The sequence below is a fragment of the Elgaria multicarinata genome, chromosome 3 (genome assembly GCF_023053635.1).
Source record: "Elgaria multicarinata webbii isolate HBS135686 ecotype San Diego chromosome 3, rElgMul1.1.pri, whole genome shotgun sequence".
Taxonomy (NCBI): Eukaryota; Metazoa; Chordata; class Lepidosauria; order Squamata; family Anguidae; genus Elgaria; species Elgaria multicarinata.
Window position 1 is genome coordinate 86,646,190 of NC_086173.1, and position 17,137 is coordinate 86,663,326.

General features: G+C 42.7%; 1 long non-coding RNA gene across 1 annotated transcript in view; it reads right to left on the reverse strand.

Moving 5' to 3' along the window:
- Positions 1–8,289, reverse strand: part of LOC134394939 (uncharacterized) — a 248,864-nt gene extending 240,575 nt beyond the window's left edge. Inside the window, exon 1 of the long non-coding RNA XR_010025210.1 lies at positions 8,087–8,289. This is a non-coding gene — a long non-coding RNA (uncharacterized LOC134394939). The remainder of the gene's footprint in view (positions 1–8,086) is intronic.
- Between the last annotated feature and the right edge of the window lie 8,848 nt (positions 8,290–17,137).

The following is a 17,137-nucleotide window of genomic DNA, read 5'->3' on the forward strand; positions in this document are numbered from 1 at the left end:
GGTTTGCTCTATTGTAGTGGCATTGCTGCCGTTGTGTTTTATTCCAGCAAGCACTGATGGTGCATTTGCTAAATACAGGGTGGGGGAGGATTGGTGGGTGGCAGGAAGAGGTGCTTTGTTTCTCCTGCACTCACTAAATCTCCATCACTCAAATGCCCAGCCAGGCAGTTTCACTCTGTAGGCTTTGTACTGGTTTTGGGTATTTGGGGGTGGGCAGCAGGGTGAGTGGGCATCTATTAAAAATTACCTGGGGGGCTGCCATGAAGAATGAGAGGGAATGATTAAAGCACCCCATCCACTGATTTGCCCTTATACTTGTCTCCTCAACCTCCTATTAGCACTACAACAGAACCATAGCATAGGGAAACCTACTTTTCCTCCAACATCTAGTTCCATCCTTAGTTGCTGATACTTCAGGTCTTTGGTTTGTCCCATAAACTGAAAGTTTTAAGGCTACCAGGAAACAATAGATCTATTATGAATGAAACTATTCTGCTTTGTTTACAACAAAATATTTCTTTAATCTGCACTCATTAACATTTTTACTATAGCATGGAAGTTATGCACTTTGAATTGAAGCTTTTGTTATGGAACAAATGTAAGTATTGCTTCATCGCAATCATGTGATTTTTTTTCTCAGCCCTCAGTAAACTGTGCTAGGAATCTATCGAATATTTTAGTTAAATGGCAACATGGTATTTTAGCAAAGTTTACAGTGTGGGGCTTTTGCATGCCCCATTTTTTATTTACTGTATTTGGTTATGCATTCAAAAACTGTGTGTAAAGTCATTGGATATATGAACAGATACCTAGATTTGCACAATTTCATTATTTTTCAGTGACTCTATTGGTTTCCTACAATAACTAAATAATGACACACATTCCTCACATTTTTAAAGATCACTAGCTTCTGAAACAAGTTCCTCTAATTGAAAAATAAAAATGTTTTCCAAATGAAAAATTCACATCAATGATATAGGGGTGGGTGGGAATCCTCTGAGACACATGCCTTTGTAACTTCCAAGTTGGGACTACTGTGCACTCCCTTTGAAGACTGACCAGAATCTGCTTAGAGGTCTAGTTAGCCATGGCTGCCTGGCTAGTTAGCCAAAGGGAGCACATTACTCAGAAAAGTTATGACAGCTCTTAACTTCTTTCCAAATACAATACAAAGTGCTGTTTTTAACTTTTAAGCCCTAAAACAGCGTTAGTCAAGATTAAATACGCGAATGTTTCCTCCTGTGTCAAATTTACTGCATGCTGAGATCCTAAGAAGAAAGCAGGCTCCAAATCCAGAAGACACTAAAGAGCAGTAGGGTTATCACAGTAGTAACACACACATACCCTTCTCGCTCTCTGGGATTCTTACCCCAGGGAAGCCTGCCAGGCTGATTCTATTCCCTCATTCCAAACAATGGACAAAACATTTATTTTAACAGGTATTGGATAGGTGAGGTTGATGGTACTTAACAGTCATTTTGCTTCTGCTTTCACTGCTATTTGGGATTGTTATTGTGCAGCACTAGTTACTGAGATTTAATTGATACTTGTTTTTTTAATTTTTAAATGACTTGCTTTTGTAAGCCACCCTAAGAGTCTAACTTGATCCAACTTTACAAATTATAAATGTAAACAACAAAAACACCCACCTTACAAACAAATGAGAAAACATCAGATACAGTATAAAACATTGGGAACTGACATTTTGGCAGTAATCCTAAACACTCTTACCGGGGATTAAGTCCCATTGATCTCTATGGAGCTTACTTCAAAGTAGACATTCATAAGATTGCACTATAATTGTCAAATGCATGGTGGGAGAAAGCACTATATATTTTCACGGGGAAAACATTTCATGAAAAACAAATTGATCTCTTTGCAGGTATTTTTAAAGCAACACGAATGCGAAAATGCCATTACCAAATAAGAATGAATGGGCTTGTTTTACAACTAGTTCTCAAAGTTCTCATTGTAATACTCTGATGAAAATATTTACTAATACTGCATGTTGCAAAACTAATAGCATTTTGCATTTCCATAACACATTTGAAGTATGGCAGACTGATATATACATGCAGTCCTAAGACCACACTGAAGGAAGAGGAGCAGTTCACTACAGGGAACTCAAAAGGTATGGTAGACGCAGGGCATGTCTACACCATGGAAGGGGGAGGTTCTCACGATATGGTCATCGCAAGATCCTCCCCCTGGGTTCACACATGGCACGCGGCATCCAGGGAGGAAGGAGGATGTTGCGCCTGCCATTTTTTTTAAGAAGACAGGAGCTGGAATGCACCTGCACTCCAGTGAAAAGTTTTTTTAAAAAAAAAGCCCCAACCCCACTCCCACCCAGCCCTGATGGCCCTGGATTCCCCCGTCCTGGCTCCTTCCCTCTGATAAGCCCTGCTACTCGCGGGGAAGAGAGAAGAAGCTGGGATGGGTGGCCATACCACCTACGGTCCTTGGGATTGTCCTGGGATCATGAGAAAAACAACAGTTAAAGCTACAGGAGCTATACTAGAGTGGCCAGATACAAAAGAGGGCAGGGCACCTGCAGCTTTAACTGTTATGATGAAGAGGAAATTTCACCAGGTTCTCCATATATACAATTGTCACTTACTGAAATTCCCTTTTCAATACAACTGTTAAAGATACAGGAGCCCTGTCCTCCTTTTCATATGATCACCCTACACAAGTGTTTAGCTCCTTGCATCCAGCCTCCTGTGTGAGGAAAGTAGTACCACAATTCCCTTATGGTTCCTCTCACTCCTCTTCCACCTTTATTACACTGGCCATCCAAAGCACACTAGAGGACAAGCAGGGAGCAGCAGCCTTGAGGCACATTTGAGGGTGCTCTCAGTTCCTACAATTTCATATTTTCTGCTTCTTCACCATTTACTGTAAAAAAATGATATAACTATCCTTGGTGTGAAATAACAATTTCTCATTTTACATTTTCCTTACTACAGAATTGTAGCTCATATGCAATACATTTTCCTTGGAAGGAGGAGGGTTGGCTGTGGTCTTACCCTCTTCTGATGCTTGACCTCCCTTGAGATCCGAGTTTGATTTGTTGTCTAAGAATGCAATCCTTTGCATGTTTAGACAAAAAAAGTCCTACAACTACCAGCATGCCCCAGCCAACCATTACAGATCTAATCATGCATAGGATTGCACCAAAAATGTGTTACCTATCTCTCCTGCAGTGGTGTAAATGCAAATACAGCACCAGGATCATAAAAGGATATTTTTGCTGTGGAATGATATTTCTATTATGCAATGCACACATCCCCACTGAAAAGCAAAGATAAGCAAGTAACTATTTATCTTCAATAGGTAAAACAATGGGTGAGAAAGGTGCTTTCTCCTGTCACTTTCCCAATCAAGTAGCTCAATCTTTGTTTCACCCACTCACTCACTCATCTCTGCCATTATCTATGAGAGGAATGTGTTTTCCTCCAGTCTTTAATACTTTGATACAATTTTAAAGACTATGTGAGAAAGTCAAAACTTTCAAAAAAAATTTTTTAAGTCTACTCCAGCATAAGCTACTGAATTGTTACTGTCTTACTGACAGAGTTGGGCACAGACTGACTTGGAAATAATGTTCAAGGTTCAGATGGAACTATACATGCTAAAACAAAATAACTAATCTATAAAAAATATTAACAAACACTTGGTAATGTAAATATGTGATACTATAACAAATACATAAAACTGAAATACAAACTAAATAGTCCACAAGCATAAAACATATAGCTATAGAAATACTTTGAGGCAAACTTCTATGTTGGTGAAATTAAATACATAGAAATGTAGCCAATTTGTATATAGGTATACATTAACAAACTTTCTGTTTCTGTTCAACCTGTTTATTCCATGTACTCATCTAAGAGGTTCATTTCCATTTCCTCAAACATCGTTAGAGATGTTGTACAAGTTTCCTTTAGGACAAGGACTGATAGGTCAGAGCAGGGTATCCTGGGAGAAATGTTCACCTTTTGATGACAAGCTGTTCTTGTCCATAAGCATTTTTCTATGCAAGTTCATTTGAGATCTCTATCGCTGTGTGGTTTTACCTACAGAGATACCCTTGGGACATTTTGTGCAGTGTGACTGAGGTAGACCATATGCTGCAATGCCCTCCTTTGCAGCTCTCTCCTTTCAGCTAGCATACCACCACTGATCTCTCTTCAGCGACATCTACTCCCTTCTTTGGCACCATCCCATAACAACTAAAAATAACAAGGTAGTAATATAGAAAATAGGTAACGTGTTACACCATTTGCTTTCCCCTGAGAAAATGTTTCAGCATCAAGAGCTTTCAAGTCTTACAGTTGTCTTCAACTGTTTTTCATCATTCTTCAATCATCCAATAAATTGTTCGAATCTGAAGGCCATAGAGTCTACTTGTAGCTTATGCATATGAGCAAATTATATCAAGAAACCCAGCAAGCTACAGTATGAGATGACCATTTTTTGAAACACTGGTTCTTCATACTGTAGATTCTAGGCCCAGCGATTAATTATCTTCTATATGCCATTCACAAAAATAATGTAATAAACATACATGCCACATAAGGCAGCAGGTATTTCCTTCCTCACTATACACCTGATATGCAGCAGCAACATGTTGGAAGTGCAGTTAATTATTGGATCCTACTATGTTTCCTTTTATTTGAACATAAAAATAATCTTAGTAAAGTCTTTCTAAAAGTGCAGGTACATCTTAGAGTGTAACTTCAGTCATTCCAAGCTTTTACTCACTTACAAAAAGTAGCCAAAATTTTTTAAAATAGGACAGAACAGGAGACATGTATCCTATGGTGTTGTTTCACTAACCAAAGGGAAACCACTATGGAATGAGTTTCCCCTCCCCAAACATCCCCAAAATCTTCTCTGAAAGGTTGGGGGATCTTCCAGAGCACATCTGGGAGGTCTGCAGGGTGAAGGAAAGATCAGGGAAGTCCCATTTCATTAGCAGACTTATGCTCAAATGCAAATCTGGATCCAACACCTAGTAAATGTAAGATTTATACCAGTGGTTCACTAATTTAACTACATTACAGCTATTACAAGAGACCTTTGTTCAATTAAATAAGATTCAACAGTTAATTTCCATTTTACAGTGCAAGAAACAATTTTGAATGGTATACAAAATCTGAGGGTTTGTGAAAGGTATCTGGGCAGGTTTGAAACTTCTCAGTGCAAAGATTTTTCCATGCAGCTTTACCTGAAGCCTTGCTACCTGAATAGTGCTGCAGTATCACCCTAAAATAAACCAAAATGCAGATGATGTCATAGTAGAGATTTCTCTATCCCTAATGAGCATTCTAAGAAGGGAACTATCCCTACTATGCTCATACTAGATAGTTGGACTCACACTGCTCCAGTAATGATTTCCCTACTGCTCGGCTCTTGTTCATCTAGATATTAACCACAAGCAAGTAACCTTAGACTAAATAGATCAGACAGACTGGATACAAATCCCAAGTCCAAAACTAAAATACTGATATGAATGCTCTATTCATAGCACGGGAATGTACTCCAGGATATATTGTAAGTTATCCTGTGACAGCAAAGAAGTAGGGAATTAATATGCCTGGGGGTTATTGGACAATTGCCTTAAATGAAAGAGCTGCTACAGCAGACTTAAGAATTTAAACAGCCTATTCACCCAGCCCAGAACAGCCTATGTTTAATAGATGACATTTGTGGTTCTGCAGGACCTGTATTCTTGAAGTCCATCTTAAATCTCCTGCTTCTCTTTCCTTGGCTGTTCACAATCAACAGTAAATGGAGTTAAAGGCAGTATATAGACATTCCTGTCAGGTTCACCCTTGGTATTGTTTAAACATTAGGCAATTTCATGCCAATTTTCCAGTACTGGAGATATATCTACATAATGAGAAACATCATGACTTGTCTATCTTCTTTTATATGGATTTTGCATAAGTGTCTGCAACCCATACACTTCTGAATTGTCTTTCTATATTATCAAAGCAAGTAATAGATAAACAGTGAGTTCTTAATGGCTCTAAGTTCCGCAAAGCAACCATTAAATTCATGGCCTTTATCATTCTCCTCAAACAGCTGGCTACAAGCTCCAAAAATGTATGGACAAAGAGATCTATGGTGTCACGCACATTAGCTAAAACTGGTCCCATATCATTTCCTATCTTCCCTAGCATAAACCTTTATATCTGTTTCCAGAGGGTAGCCATGCTAGTTGGTTGCAGTTGTTGTGACACTTTAAAAATTTATGCATTTATTATGGCATGAACTTTATTATGGATACAAGACCCATTCTTCCATTAACATCCGGGATTGCCATATAAAGAAGCAGAACACACCAGTGGACTGTCATCAAGTTTTGTCACAACACAGCACAAACAAATTGGGCAATTAGAAATGTCCTCTTGAAGAAACACAATTAGCTTCAGCAGGCAATCAAATGTTTAGCACTTTGATGCTAAGACTTGTATGGAAACAATCAACATTGCTTTTCTATGTTCAGTTAACACACAATCCCCAAAATATAGGTCAGAATTTGTAAGCCTTTGCAACTCTGTTGGCGATGGCTCAATAAATAAAATTAAACCTCTAAAAACTTATCTTAAAGCACTCACTACCCTTGGAAAAGTTACTAAAGTATCTCACATTTTGAGGAACCTTATTATTGAGTGGCTTTCCTCAGCCCAACCCAATGACTTGGTTCATATGTCAAGAAGTTCACAGGATATCATGATGTGGTTCACATGACCTCTTGAACTCTAGCTTATTGTGTATGAGTAGCATGTTCATATATGCAGTACAATTGCTCCCGCTACAAGTGGCTAATCCATGATCTGTTTAGTGTGACACGTGAACCCAGATCTCTGGCTTAACTCTGTTCTCAAAAGTCAGAGAAATAAGCCATGGTTTGTTGTTGTTTATTTTTCTGCTTGTTGAGGGAGAGACAAGCCTGGGTTCACATGTCACATTAAATTTCTTTAATGCTTCTACTTGCATCTAGAGTGATGATCAGGCAGTGTTTACAAACACACAGCTTGTATGCGATAAACGAGCAACCTGGAAGAACCCTGGTGTATTGTCAGTAATTTACAAACATTTCAGATGTCCATAGAACATCATAGTAGAGACCTATACAACTTCAGAGCACTTCTAATTTTGAATCTTTGATTCAGTCACCTATGCTTGAAGTCAGAATTTGTTTACTTATTTATTAGCGTTTATATACTATCTTATCTGCTAAAAAGTCATCAAGGTGATGAAAGAAACTAGCAATGAAGCCTGCTTGGATTTGACGTACAAGCCTCTTCCCCATCCAGTCCCAGATATATTAGAGCTGATTACGATATAGTGACAGGGAGCATTCTGCACATGCTCAAAGGCACTCTTTTACTCCCCACATTCTAGTGCTTACAATTTGGCAATTGAAAAGTTTGTCCTGGCAGATTGCATTGGACTATCTGTTCAAATCCTTGCTCAGCCATTTAGTTTACCAGGTGACCTTGAGCCAATCATTATGACTTGGCTTAACTGACCTCTCAGCTCCATTGTGAGAACACGGTGGGGAGAAGAGGATAATGCACCTTGTCCTGAGCTTGGGGGAAGGGTGGGATAAAAAAGTAATAAGTGAATTCCGCACACAACCTAGGACAGCTAAGGAGATTCCCATCCGCCTGCCTCCAAGCAGTACAGAGCAAGGTCAGCGCTCTAAGTCAGCCGAGGCAGAAGCAGCCCCAGTGTCCTGGGAGGCACCTTAACGAACATGCCATGCTTGGCATGCGCTTTCGTAGGCTACAGTCTACGATGACTTAATCAGATCGAAAGCTCACGCCACGATACAGTTGCTAACCTTTTAAACGCTCGGCCTCGGAATAAAGTTTAAGGTGCCACACAAGGCTCGTTACACAGGAGCCCTGCCAATCAAAAAAAGCCTGTGGGCAGAGCCTCGGGTCAAACCGCAGCCCTGCCTGCCTCCTCTCCCCCGGCTCTTCCTCGAAACCTCGCGCTCGGGGAGCAAGCCCACTCCGCTCCCCACCCCGTTTGTGACCCCCTCGCTTCCTTTCTCCTCTCTCACCTCCTGCAGAAGGTCGTCCACCTGAGGCTGCAACACGGCGAGGAGAGGCTCGGCGCCAAACTGGTCTCCCGGGCTCCAAGCGCGGCTGGCCAACTCCTCCTCAAGGGCCACCAGCCGTCCCTGCAGCTTGGAGGTCTTGGCGCTGAGCAGAAAGCAGGCGCCCACCGAGAGGAGCGAGAAGAGCAGCGAAAGGATCACGGGGGCCCTGCCCGCGCCTCCGGCGCAGCCGCCTTGGGGCGAAGCCGAGGGCGCCTTCTTCTCCCGGGGCTCGCTCATTGCGCGCGCGCGCTCTTTGCGAGGGGAAGACGCCGCCGCCGCTGCTGCTGCCGCCGCTGCAAGCGCTCAGGTTCGTCCCTAGGGAGCGAAGGAGTGGCGGCTCCTGCGGCGCGCTCTCTCTGTGCCTCTCGCTCCGGGAGCGCTCAGGGGTGGCGGCGGCTAGAGCTCCTGGCAGCCGGCTGCTGAGAAAGTGGGGCAGGAAGTTTGGGAAGCGTGGCCTCTTTCCCTAGCATGGCCCTCCAGCTGCGCGGGGCGGGGGCAGGGAAGGAGGGGGGTAGGTGGGCGACTGACTGACTCTCCCCCCTCAACCGCATTAGCGCTGGGGAGGGGGAGACGCTCGCCGCCCGAGACTCTCCCTCCCCAGGGATTCCAAAACGCATCACCTCCCCTCGCCACTCCTCCTCAGTCTCCGCCCAGCGCACGCTGGAACTATGCAAATCGCCTCAGCTAAAAAAGGAGAACGGGCGCTTCTAGGGCTGGAGGCGCGGAGCGTGTCCTTGAGGGGCAGCAGCCCAAGCGTAGCCGCGCCGGGGCTGTGGGGCTAAAGGTGCGGAAGGATTCTTCTCTTCTCCCCGCCGTTGAAGGAGCGAGGTCGTCGTCCCTCAGCCTGTGACACGCTCCGTGATTGAAGCCACCGGGATGCTTTCCAAAGCGGTGCGAGCGGCGTGGCTGTTGGTGTTAGAGCCATTTGAAGCCTCCCAAAGGGCTTCGAGGCGACGCGTTTGCGGGTGTCACAGCCGACGGCGCGTCTCACCTTCCCACCCGGGCCCCACTTTGCCCTAAGGCTACAGTCGTGTTACGCACTGACTTGGGAGCGAGTCCCATTGAGCTCAGGGGGACTGACTTCTGAGTAGACGTACACAGGGTTGCGCCGTGAAGAGCGAAGGGACACAAAGTTCCCAGAGATCTCACTCCCCAAGAAGCCACCTAGAACCTTCAGAGCGTGGCATTTACATGTATTTTATTTTTTATTGGTTATGGAGAGTAGTATCAATGTTAGTCCTACATAGAGTAGACCCACTAAAATGATTGAGGTTTAAGTTACATCTACAGTCCCATTCATTTCAATGGGTCTTCTCTAGGACTAAGATTGGATAACTACTTGGAGACTCCACCTTTCAAATTCACAGGGTGGCTTTGGAAACAAGAGTCAGAAATTACAATTAAAAGCATACACACTATGTACTAAAAGCAGCCAAACTAAAGAGAACAGCACCCTTCTGTTTATAATAAATGCTAAGGTCCTGACCACACAATCCTATGAATATCTATGCTGAAACAATGGACATATACTACAATGGGCATACAGTACTTACTGTCTGGTAAGTGGGTATAAATTTGCATTAAGCTGCAATCCTATACCCACTTACCTGGGGGTAAGTCCTAGTGAACTCAGTGGTAGACATGCATAGCACTGTACCCTTTGGATTACAGGGAAATTAAGGATCAAATATGAGCCCCCTTAATTTGAGTCAGGGCAAAGGCACGATTCAAAGCCCGGTTTCCAAGACCTAGCTAGAGCTTTCCCTCCTCACGGCTATGGTATGGTGGCAAACAGGGGATTTGAATAGGAGCACTTCCAGCTCAGCTTTGGCTGTAACCAGATCTGCAGAAACCTGGGAGAAAGGACTTACTTCTGTACACAAAGCTCACATTGGTCCCCAACTTTCACATTCTCTTTTGTCCTAATTTACCTTGTGGATTGATTAAATTGCAACACTTCTTGGATGTGCTCCAGTCCTAAAGTCACTCACAATGGAGTAACTCCCACTGAATTTAAGATGTGAATAAATTCATTTAATATTAGCCTGTACTAGGAAAGACGGGACAACAAATGACCATTCAACCCGGCACAGGTTTACTCAGAAGTAAGACTTGCTGTGTTCAGTGGAGTTTACTGTCAGATTAAGTGTGCATAAAGCTGCAGTCCAAATGTAACAAATGAGTAGCATAGGTGCCAGCTGATTTGAAAAGCATGCAGAATACCCCTGAGCATGCATAGAGTGCTCCCTCTACTCAATTAAAACATACTCTAAGATGTTGCTTCGTTTTCTTCAATGCAAAGCTAAACTGGGGGAAATTTAAAATAAACACTCAGGACAGCACCTTCCTAGGGACTATATTTCTGCACAGCTTTGTTGGAATGCCATCAGGAAGAATGGGTCACTGGTCCTTTCAGAACTTTCATAATAAATTAAGCATAAGGCAGGAGTCTTGTCCTTCATAGCCCAATCCTATGCATATTTACTCAGAAGCAAGTCCTGTTGACTTCAATGGGGCTTATTCCCAAAAAATAAATGAATAGAATTGCAATGTGCTCTCCGCCATGCCCCTTACTAGACCATTATTATTATTATTATTATTTATTTATATAGCACCATCAATGTACATGGTGCTGTACAGATAACACAGTACATAGCAAGACCCTGCCGCATAGGCTTACAATCTAATAAGTTGTAGTTAACAATAAAGAGGGAAGGAGAATGCAAACAGGCACAGGGAAGTGTAAACAGGCACCGGGTAGGGTAAAGCTAATAGTATAGAGTCAGAACAAACTCAATATTTGAAGGCTATAGGGAAAAGAAAAGTTTTTAGCTGAGTTTTAAAAGCAGTGATTGAGTTTGTAGTTCTCAAGTGTTCTGGAAGAGCGTTCCAGGCGTAAGGGGCAGCAGAAGAAAAAGGACGAAGCCGAGTAAGGGAAGTGGAGGTCCTTGGGCAGGCGAGAAGCATGGCATCAGAGGAGCGGAGAGCCCGAGCGGGGCGATAGTGTGAGATGAGAGAGGAGAGATAGGGAGGAGCTAGACCGTGAAGAGCCTTGAAGGTCAGCAGGAGAAGTTTATATTGGATTCTGGAGTGAATTGGAAGCCAGTGAAGAGATTTCAGAAGTGGAGTGACATGGTCAGAGCGGCGGGCCAGGAAGATGATCTTAGCGGCAGAGTGGTGGACAGAGACCAGCGGACTGATGTGAGACGAGGGAAGGCCAGAGAGAAGAAGGTTGCAGTAGTCCAGCCGAGAGATAACCAGTGCGTGAACGAGAGTCTTGGCAGAAGAGACAGACAAAAATGGTCGAATCCTGGCAATATTATATAGGAAGAAACGACAGGATTTAGCTACAGCCTCGATGTGAGGAGTAAAGGAGAGCGAGGAGTCAAATATAAAGCCAAGACTACGAGCTTCCTTGACCGGAGTAAGCGTGACATCGTTGACAGTAAGAGAGAATGAGAGGTGAGGAGAAGGTTTAGGAGGAAAAACAAGCAATTCAGTCTTTGCCATGTTAAGTTTCAAACGACGATGAAGCAGCCAGGCTGAGATATCTGAAAGACATGCTGAGATACGATCGTGAACATCTGGAGAAAGTTCCGGAGATGAAAGATATAATTGTGTATCATCGGCATACAGGTGATATTGGAGGCCGTGAGATTGAATAAGCTTGCCCAAGGGCAGCATGTATAGAGAGAACAACAACGGGCCAAGCACTTTCTGGCAGGGTTTGCTCTTACCTGCAGGCTCTGGCAACCCAAATCTTAGTGAATTTAGGAAAAACTATCTGTCTTCTGAGCATGTATGGGGTAGTGGTGGTGGTCTAAACCTAGGATGTCTAAACCAAGGATGTGGAAATCCAGCCCTCCCGGGTCCCCTTCCTCAAGTTAGGGTGGTTTCCTGGCTTTGGCTGTTCTCCTTTCCCCTGCCCCTGCCGCCCACTTCTAAAAGGTTGAAATGTCTCCCCATGGCTTAGATACTGACAGTAAAAGCTTTAAGCTAAAATATTCTGGTACTTTTGGCCTGCCCCCTTTGTGTTTGGGTTCACCCACCACTGGAATGTAGTTCCAGAGAGGTTATCTGAAACTGAACTCAGGCCTGCAGCTGAAAGAGGCTCAACATGCCTGCTCTCTAATCCATGAAGCTCATTGGATGATCTTGGGGCAGTCACATATCCTCTCATACTAGCCTACCTCTCAAGGCTAGTATTAATATACTCTCAAGTATATTAATTTGTAAGGTTAAAAGAAAAATATATATTTCAAAAACCAAAACATTGTCCAACAAGAATTTGTGAGTTTTAGGGACCTATGTATATTGAGGATATCCATGGGGTGGGGAACGGGGGAGAAAAGACATCAGGAATGGGGATAGAGAGGGAATTGGGCAATTGAGTCCCTAACAGCGTATACCAGGCTTCCCCAACCTAATGCCCTCTAGATGAGTTGGACTACAGTTCCCATGATCCCCAATCTGCATGGCCATTGGACATGCTGACTGAAGATGATGGGAATTTTAGGTTGGGGAAGGCTGGATTATACCATGCTGAAAGATTAGTAGATGTTTATTATTATTGTTTATTATAGATGTTTATTATTATTATGATTCTATTAGAACGTAAGCCTATGCGGCAGGGTTTTGCTATTTTTACTCTGTACAGCACCATGTACACTGATGGTGCTATATAAATAAATAAATAAATAAATAAATAAATAAATAATATGTCCTCATGGCATATGAGAAAGTTTCAGGAGAGACTAATGGTCTCCCATCCAGGTACTAACCAGGCCTGACCCTGCTTAACTTCCGAGATCAGACAAGATTGTGAGTGTTCAAGGTAGTATGGCCATAGGCTAGTATGGCCGTACATTGCAGCTGTATTGTGCAACCCGAATGATGAATAAACAGAATTCAGGATGGGCACAGTGGGGCGGAGGGAGAATACGTCACTGAAAACTTTACTTTAGAATCAATGAATTCTACTCCTGATTTCTTAAGAGGGCAGCCTGACTTGTGTTCAAGCTCTCCAAACCATTCCCTGCCCCCCCCCAATCAATCAATCACCTTTCTCCATATAGTTCAAGGCAGCTTACAAAAATAGTAAAATATAACATAAACAAACCAGCAATATATAAAATGAACAGTGAAAGCCAGCAATACATCAATTTAAAAAGCAGCAGTAGTAAGAATCTTCATGAAACATAATAAAAGACAATGTAAAAAATCTAGAGGGGAAAAAACCAGGATTGGGCATAATTATGGTAGGCAAGCAATAAAAATCCAGTTTGTAAAGGCCAAAGACCTTCCCAAATTGGGAGCTCTTAACACTGCAGCAGCAGGTCAGGAGGTAATGGCATGATAAACCTACCTAGGTAGAGTCCAAAAGCATGAGTGCAGCAACACAGAAGCTCCTCTCTCTTGTCCCAGCCAAACATGGGGTTGAAATTGACAAGAAATTGACAAGAGAGAACTTCCCTAGACGGTCTTAATAAGAAGCAGGCAGACCCATATGGGAGAAGGCAGACAGCCTGTTCCTAAACAACATAGGGCATGGGGGGCAGGGAGGTCCAGTTGGTGATGGACTGCAGCTCCCATTAGCCCTAGCCAGTATAGCCAATGGTGAGGGATGATGGGGGTTGCAGTCCAGGAACAGCCGGAGGACAATAATACTGCCACACTTGTAAGGGCTTTAAAGATCATTTCCAGCACTTTGCCTGTGCAATCGTTTCAGCAATGTGAGGTGGTGGTGGTGATTTTCTCAGTATCCAGCTCCAATAAATAACTTGGCTGCTGCATTTTGAACATATGTTACCACAGCCCGATCTACTTCCTCCAGGAACAAGTGTAGCAGGCATACCCAGCTAAGCTGGGCAAAGTCATCTCTAGCCATAGTTGTCACCATGGTCAAGGCCCAGTCACATTTGCCAAGGTGGGATACTGAATATGAAAATAACGTTTTCTTCCAAGGATGATTCCTAAGCTTAAACATAATTAATAATGATGTTCACATCCACATATAAACTTTGCTTACAAATATAAAAGGGAAATAAGGTATTTTAAGAGAACTAACTTAAAAAAAAGCAATTTTCAGACCAGTAACTGAAAAGGTGAAACTACCTTTCTGTACCCTGTAGAGATATATTGCTGAAGGCAAGCATCTTACATAAACTGTGAAAACCAACCTGCATTGCATCAAACTATCAGTAATTTCAATATGCATAGATTTTGGCTTCTAATCTGTTGCATTGGTTCAGGAATTGTGTAAACTGTTGCATTAAGCACTAGCATACAGTGCCCCCTACTGGAACAAGAAAGCTCAGCTTTCTAATACTAACATTCAAATAATTTTTCTGGCCCCTTATTCCCCACTCCCAAGTATGTTTTGCTATCCTGCCTCACGTTTAAATATATTTACATGGAAGTTATTGTCCTGCTTAAGAGTTAATATTCATTTTAACAACGAATGTTTCATTTGTTACTTCTTCAAGCACTTCCGATTGAAATATCATGTTATTAGTTCTTCAGTCTCCTAAATAATTAGGATGCAATTTAAAATAAGTGTGTGGGGAAATCTAACAGTGTTCTATTTTCCATGCAGATACAACTTTCTAATGAGTGTATATTTAGGAATAAGATCTCCAACTAGTTTATGATATGTAAAAGTATTAAATCATCTCAGGATCTTTGTACCTTTAGTTAGTGATCATATAATTTTCTGCTTGCAATGTACTTCAAATTATTTTTTAAATTATTATAAACCAAGGAAATTGTGTGATTTTTCTAAACAAAAATTAAAAACAGGGAATCAATCATTGTGTATTTTTATCCCAACAATCCTAGGTGTATCTTGAAAGTTGAGCGTATTCCAATTTGGGTTACAATCGAGAGAAAGCCCCTTTGGACATTCTTCGTTCATTCATTCATTCCATTTCTATATCTCCCAATAGCCAAAGCTCTCTGGACAGTTCACAAAAATTAGAATCCAAAATATAACATGTTAAAAACATAATACAAAGTCTTTAACATACAAAAAAATTAAGCAATTTAAAACAATCAAATTGTTTCCTTCTGAATAGACATGCCTAAGGTTATGTTGTAGAGCTGCAATTCTAAACGAACTTACTAGTGGGCAATCCTAGTTGAATACAGTGGGACTTATTTCCAAATAAATATGCATATGGTTGTGCACGATGTCCTCCTACACTCCATCTTAATACTGTGATAGGGAGAGCAATCTTATGTCACTAGACAGCATCTGGGGCAAAGCTACATGCATGGAAGAGGAGACTTCCTTCCCTCCTCCTAACCGCCATGGAAAGCTTCTCTTATGAGGTCACAATTAAAATTTCCAAGAGAAGTTGGAGAAAAGTAGGTGTGCTGTTAAACGGGAAGAGGAGCGGAAATGCTGGACTATGCAATATTTTATGGCCTCTTCAGTCCCCTCCCCAAGACGTAGGTGGGTTTTTTTTTTTTTTTTTTGGTATTTTAGATGAATGGAGATGAAATAACCTCCATCCTCCTCTCACACTGCCTGTCTTGGTGGCAGGGCATAAGATGGGGAAAGGTTCTGAATTTGGAGCCCTTTGCCTATTGGGAGTGCAACCCTAAATGGTTCTTTTCCATCCCACTTTTCTCATTTAGTCTGAGTTCTGGAAAACTCAAAAACTTGTTCACTATTTTGTGATATTTTAGATGATCCTAATAATGATCCTAACTGTGGATTTTATTTCCTTAATGGGTATCAACAACTATTCAGATCTGCATTCAAAACAGCATTGTATATTGTGATGGAACCGCCAGGCTTGACTCAGGGATTCGGCCGGGAAAGGGGGATCTGGCTCGGCCAGCCCAGACACACGCCCCTTTCACTGCCACTTTTAACCCTTTAGGAGTCTAGGTTCTCAAGGAACGACACCACACAGGAGATAGGGACCAAACACTTGTATTCTTCACACAAACACATTTCCTTAAGGGTCCACACATTAAGGTAAACACGTAAGAGGTTTGGGGGGGGGGAAACACAAAGGAATGACACACTTCGGACAGCAGGGACTAATACCTCCCCCTTTTACACACTCAGACTAATTGGATTCACACTCACTCCCCACTAACCACCCAGCAGCCGTAACTCCGGCAAGGTCCCTTGCCCACTTGTACCCAAACCTATTCTAAAACAAAACAAACACTTAACCCTGTGACTCAACCTCTGTTGCTCACTTCGACTCGGCTTCACGCCACTCAAACTAGACTCCTTCCCTCAGCAGCCACATGGGGCTTCCGCCATCCAGCTGGCCTGGCTGCTCTAGCTCACCATGCACACACTGGACTCCTGACACCCACAGGAAAGATACTGGACACTTGGGTAACCAAGCTTTTATCTCTTTCTGGGACCCCCTTGTCACCAGAACCACCCTGACCAATTGAAACCCCCTAGCAACCCACACCTCACCCAAAGGGAGGGGGAATGCTCCCAGATATTGCACGGCTGCAACTTGCTACTCCCTTCTGGACACAGAAAACCCATCTCCTTCTCCCTGGGATAATGCAAATATGTTTTCTTAAAGGGACCATGGGCCCAGCCCGTGACATATATTACTTGTAGCAGATCAGTATTCTTTATACTGTGTTGTATCCGCCCATGTCTGCCAACAGAACAGCATCCATCTTTGGAACAGATTCTCATTCCGCCCTGCAGTGCCCACCCCCACATCTGCTCCAAAGGGATAAGGGAAATTTTAGAGCAGAATTAGGGCAGCCATAAGGAGAAGAGTTGCACAAGTGGGTATCTGCTCACACATTGAATTTCCCTCATGGTTTGATCCGCCATACCACAGCCCCAAAGGCAGGGAAAAAAACAAATAAATATAAATGAAGGGTGGCACATTGACAAGTAGTCCCCAAGTTAAAAATGCCAACTGCCAGTCTAGGAAGACAGATCAGCTATCTGCACTTCTTCATGATTGTACAACTTGATTATTGCAATTCCAAGCCTCTTGTGTTCATTAGTGTAGTATC